Raw genomic sequence first — 6,289 nt, forward strand, 5'->3', positions numbered from 1 at the left:
TACACCTACGCAGTCTCTCTTCCCCTACATGAAAGCAAACGCGTCCTGAAGGCCCCGTAAAAAGGATTATTTTACAATCCCTTCCCTCCTTTCTCTTTCGCCTCCTCCTCTACTTACAAACATTCTTTCACGCCCCTTTCATAGACGACGCCATCAGCTTTTATTCGTCATCAGAAACAGACGATAAAAATGCAGACGTCCAATCTGCTCGAACCCGAATTCCCCTCTCCATCTCCCCCTCCCTTCCGCCGCCAGCTCAGCGACCTTCACCTCGCCGTGTCCACGCCGGCTAACCTTCCATCCGTCACTCGGTGGGTTTTACAGTCGGAAACGTCTCGCTGCTCTCTGCAGACACTGTTTGAGAGCAAACAGTGCAATAACAAAGCTGACAGTGCCGTCATTCAGACTTATAGTGCAAAGAGAAACACACACAGAGATGAAGCAGAAGGTGTGTGTGTGTGTGTGTGGGTGCTGTAATGAAGTCGTGTGAATGGAGGGGCTTTCTGGTTGACTCCAAGAGAGCTTTTCAATACGGCTGCGTTAATCCTTAAAGGAGAGAGAGAGAGAGAGAAGCGCCAGCAGGTGAAGGGAGAAAAAGGAAGGATAGAGGAGAGAAGAGACGGAACAAGCGTGTTAAAGAACAGACCGAGAGAAAGAAAGAAGACGAACCGGAACCTGCATCAGAGATTTGGATCTGAGCAGGATGGAAAGCGAAAGAGAAAAGAAAGACTCTCCAAGGTCGAACCCGAAGCGTTTAGGTCAAAAGTGACGAATACATGACCTGCTTTGTTTCGATCGAGGCGCTAGGCGCGAGGCCGCCCCCCCCCCCCCCCCCCCGGACACACACACACACACACAATGCTGTGATTGGTGACCAACAGGCTGGTTAGCTGCGTGGCTAATGTATCTGCCGGTGAATGGCTGGGTGTGTGTGCGTGCGTGTCTTCCCCGTGCACCAGGCGGGGGGGCCTGTTGCTCTCTGCTGTTATACAATGCATATTGTATAACAGCTGGCAGCGTGTGGGCGGCCCCCGCCATGTGGAGAGACACAACCCCTGCTGTGGCTGACACTACACACTATTTGTGTTTGTATTTGTGCACGCACTATTGTGACGGTGTGTGTGTGTGTGTGTGTGTGTCCGTTCCCTGCAGCTACAAATAGATAAGAGCATCATCCACAGTTGCCCGGCTCCTGGGTTCATGCACAGAGGAAGGTAACTGAGTGCGCTCGGCTTAGTCCTACTGCAGAATTACGTGCGCCGACAGTTGTGTGTGTGTGTGTGTGTGTGTGTGTGTGCACACAGGGATTCTTCACCGCGCACACGTGATGACGTCTTCCGGGAGCTTCGACAGCCGAGTGAAGTCTTCATCATCCGACTTAGCGGGAGCCGAAGTCTCCGAACGCCGTTTCGTTTCCACAAAGATGGGAGACGATAATCAGCCACGGAGAAAAAAAAAAAAAAGCATCTTGAAAGTCAAATAAACTCGGAGGCATGAAAACACGCAGTAAATAAGGTGGTCAGAAAATTCCTCCTGTTTAGTGCAAGTCAGTTCTCAACTGTTGCTATGGCGAGGAAAAGCATCGCTTTCCAGTCTATTTAAAGGAACCAGGATGACTTCTTCCTCCGAGGCGCGCTCATCGGGGGCGAAAGGCTGCGAAACGCCCAAATGATCAGCCTGTGATGTTTGCATGAAGGAGCTTTGGTGTGTGTGTTCTTGCAAGATCCCTGTAGCAGGCAGGGGGGGGGGGGGGGGGGCTACAATGCTTCTGTTTTTAGCAGATGACTTCACACCTCAAGAGGAAGTCACTGGAGCTTCATGTCGTAGCAGTGAATCTTGGATTTGTCTCTCACAGCCATCGCCTAACATTCGTTCCTGAATGTAAAACTTTACGGGGGGGGGGGCAGAATTTTGTTTTGTTCTTCTTGCAGAAAAAAAACTCTCAAAAAAATGATCCAAAGTAGTTTAGAGAGAGGCCTGGAAGTGTAATTTGAAAATAGAGATAACACCAATAACGGGGAAAAAAATAATTCAAGCAACTTTACACTCAACACTACACTTCAAAATCACAAATCTCAAAACACTACAGATTATTTGTAAACATTTTAATTAGGATATGGCATTTTTAAATAGTGTGAAATTTATTTGTCCAATCAAAAATGTTCAAACTACTTCTAATTTGGTGTTACATCATACTTCATCCCCGTGACTTCCCCTTTCCTCCGAGCCCCAAACAGGAAATAGCGACGACACACGTCCCTGGGGTCGGCGTATCAAGGCTCGTACTGTACGTGCGCGCCTGTGCACGCAGTCCTCGTTTGAGGCTTCCATGTGTAACCGCACGCGGCCGAGCACGCAGGCCTGGAAAAGGTTATGGGAACAAATCCGCTGCAATCCGAAGAGGGAGGGAGAGAAAGAGCAAGAGAAGGAAGCATGAGAAAGCAAGAAACGTGGAGCCGCTCTGGATTCAATTTGTCTAGATAAGAATTTAACTGCAGAACCAATTCATCTGAGAAACAGCTGAAGCCGCTGAACTGAGCTCCTCCTGGGAAAAATGTTCGTCATCGGACTATTTCAGAACATCCAGGCGCACGATCTGTAGAAATATACGAGGTATTTGTTGCTTGTTGAGGGGATTTGCTTTGTGAAAGCTCCTTCAGACGTCCTTTAAAAGCGCGTTGTTGCTCTGATGAACATGCAGGCCGATTAAATGTGGCGTTCCGATAAGCACATTGGGATATCCATTATTGCCAAAGATGACATCAGTGCAGGAAACTCTACAGATGCCGATCCCAACAGGAGAACCTTCACATTGCCTCATTTGCATAACTCCGTCTCCAGGTAAATGCCCTCTCTGATGGAAGCTCCCACCCACTAATTCTCATCCGTATCCTCCTGTACTTCCTCGTCTCTCCTTCCCTGTGCACTTTCACTGGAGGTGTGATTGCATTAAGCCCCTGAGAGCGAGGGCATCCCTGAGGCTGCACTAATGCATAGAACTTAATGTACAGAGGAGCGACTGCGAAGGAGAGCAAGAGAAAAGTTGGAGTGGGGTGCATCCATTACTATAATCATTTTAGCTCTCTTGAAAAGGTGGCACTTAGAGCGGCGGCTCCGAGAGAAAGAAGACGAGTGAAGAAACAATCCTCTCTTGGCTGTCGGTAAATCTAAAGTGCAACTTCATTTTTCAACCTTTATTGCTTTCGCATGAGCACCCAGAGCACCCACACAATAACCAAAGACATTCCAGTCGTGTATTATTATCCCCACGGGGCGCTCGTTGTATCCTTGAGGCTTCCTCAGACACACATTTTCAATAAGAGCAATTAACAACACAAGCCGAACCTCGACAGCGATCGCGGCTTTAATTGTGCACCATTTTCATCAAAAGCAAAAAACTAAATATCACAACCGGCTCGCAAGTTCTTCCTGAGCTGAGACAAAAGGACGCACAAAAGCAATATGCTTCGCAAACAATCAGGGCTCTCATTCCGAGCGTGGGCAGGGAGAGGACAGGGAATACTCTGAAGGAATAACATCTAATGCAATCAGATCGCTCCGGCCAATTAGGCGGCTCGATAGCCGAGCCAGACATGATGTCAGTCATTGTTACTTATTACTCTGTGCTGTAAAGCAGAAGAGAACCAAGAGCGAACAGAGAAGAAAAGACGCAAAAAGCGGCTCCGAGTCAGGATGGAGAGCGGATTAATCACACCAAAGGCAGGAAAGCACCGCACAGTGTAAGGCTACACTCACACACACACACACACACACACACACACTGTACGCACAAACACACACTTAACGTCCTTCACTTATTAAAAGAGCCACTTTAACAACCTTTTAAATGTTAACGTAGAGTAAAAGCTTAAATGTATTAAGTCACAGAGACAAGGCAAATCACAGAGGAAACCCCCCCCCCCCCACACACACACACACACACATGCACACACACACAAACAATGTTCCAGCACATGTATGCCTCATTAGCGACATCCTATAGCAGCATGTTTTTCCATGCTAATGACTGAATTCCAGTCGATATTTCACTCATACAAAAATGATTATAGGCCGTGACTCGTATACTGATTCTCCCCCCCCCACACACACACACACACACACGCAGATACCTATGGATGAAGGCGTGTGACACACATGTTTATCAGGATGCAGAGGTTGAACCGAGCAGAAAAACACTCACTGATTAGCTCCTGTGGGGGAAGACCCCACGCCTCCTGTTCGTCTGGTTATTAAGCCTGATTTCAATATCCCTCCTTTGTAAACAGGCAGCAACTGTAAAGAACATAAAGAGCCGCAGAATGCATTTATAGCAACGGCAGCATTCCACTTCAACTGATTTTATTTTGTGGTTCTCAGAATGCAGAATAATTCCCTGTTCGATTCAAAACAATTTATTTATTTTTGTCAGGTTCGTGAGAGGAGCGCAGGTGATGCATCAGCTGGTAAGCAGGCAGAAAATAAAAAATGATTCTTTTTTTTGATGAAACTAGTTTAAAAAAGGAGAATTGAGATGATAGTAATAATAGAGGGATGTGAGAGAGGAAGGAGAGTGAGGCAAATTCAAGTTAAAAGGAGGAGCAAAACAGAAACTGAGCCGCAAATAAAGACAAAATAAAAATGAAATCCAAAAATAAATGCCCGGGATGTTAATCGGGGGCAGAAGACACTACAGGGCAAAACACATAATGGTAAAAACACAAGTATAAAACCGTAAGTATAAAACCTTCCAAATAAAACACACAATGACACCAAAACCCCTGAACCATGATGATGAAATCTGCCAATTATTTGCTGTATTTCGAATTAAATCTAATATAAGAAGTAGGTTTAGATAAATGTGAGGCATTTACGTCAACCTTTTCAACAGAGCAGCCTCTAAACCGCCTCATTGTGTTGTGGAGCAGACAGTCTCAGCTCCTCCAGGCGAGATTATGTCTCCTCGAGTTCAGCTCCTTCCTCCCCGGCACGCTTGTCCTTTCAACTCGCCGAAATTGTTTGGATGAACTCAGTGACATCCGATGAGGAGGGAAGAGACGAGATGCGTGTCTGTTCAGCTAAACATTAACCAGCATGTTGCAGAAACTGATGACAGCAACAACGCAACGTAACCCATGAACTACACAAAAAGAATGAAAAGTCCCCACTCTGTTTTACCACACTCTAGTTTTCTTATCCATGATGTAAATCGGGCAGTTTCGTTTACCTTTTGAATTCCTATATTTATAAATTTACTTCCCGGGTTCCAACCTACCTGAGCAGGCTGTAGCTCGGCAGTGGAGATGAGAGCTGAGAACCAACTGGAGCTACAGTTCCTGGTGTGCAGTCCGGATCTCTGCACCAATGTGAGGGGCGCGTTCCGGGTCTGTCCTCGTCTGTCCCTGCAGAAAAACAGCGGTGTCATCAGCATGTAGAAAGACTTACTTCCGCTTTGTCTTTACAGCAGCAGGAACTAGTTTCCCCTTGATGTGACTGTTGCCGACTCTGACAGGCTCGTATTTAACACCGATTTAAAGCTGTTCATTCAGAAGCTGCTATTTCCTAGACTGTTGGTATCATTTCTCGCTTTCTCTTCCCAGAATAAACACAAGCTATGTATACACACACACACACACACACACACACAACACTCTATCGGCATGGTAACTACACTTTTCTTACTCCCATTAGACACGGCTTTTGCAGCGTGTGTGTTCCATTTTTTTGTTCCATCGTGTTTTTTGTTGTTGCCTCGCAGAAAGAATGTCCTGGGTTCAAATCCACAGTGTGCATGTTTCTCCCCGTATCCGTTTGGTGGTTACAGAAAATGAATAAACCTTTGGATGACCTGGAGTTACTTTGAGTAAACTTTAATATGTGGTGATAGTCAGGAATTTCCCTTTGGAATTAATAAAGTATTCTGAATGAGTATTCTGAATAGAACCTCCCTCCACTCTCCGGCAGATTGTTCCGCCAGCCTCAGCAGTCGTCTCAGTGTTTGATGCTTGATCTCCTGTGTTTTCCCCGCACTTCATTTTCTCCTCGTGCTTCAGATCTCTGGTGGATTCTGCCTGTAAGCCTGACATCTGCTGCATCCAGTCTGCTCGCCTCGCCACATGCCTTGATTCAGCATTTTCTCATGCCACGGACTACCCTCAGCCACCAACCGCCGCGCACAACCTTCCACCGCCACCTGCTTAGTGCTTGTCTAAACCTATTTCTGTGTCTGAGCCGCAGTACCGAGTCCAAAACAGTGTTTTTCTCCCGCAAAAGGAACAGTTTGAAGGAGCCA

Source organism: Brachionichthys hirsutus, chromosome 13 (genome assembly GCF_040956055.1).
Source record: "Brachionichthys hirsutus isolate HB-005 chromosome 13, CSIRO-AGI_Bhir_v1, whole genome shotgun sequence".
NCBI classification, from domain to species: domain Eukaryota; kingdom Metazoa; phylum Chordata; class Actinopteri; order Lophiiformes; family Brachionichthyidae; genus Brachionichthys; species Brachionichthys hirsutus.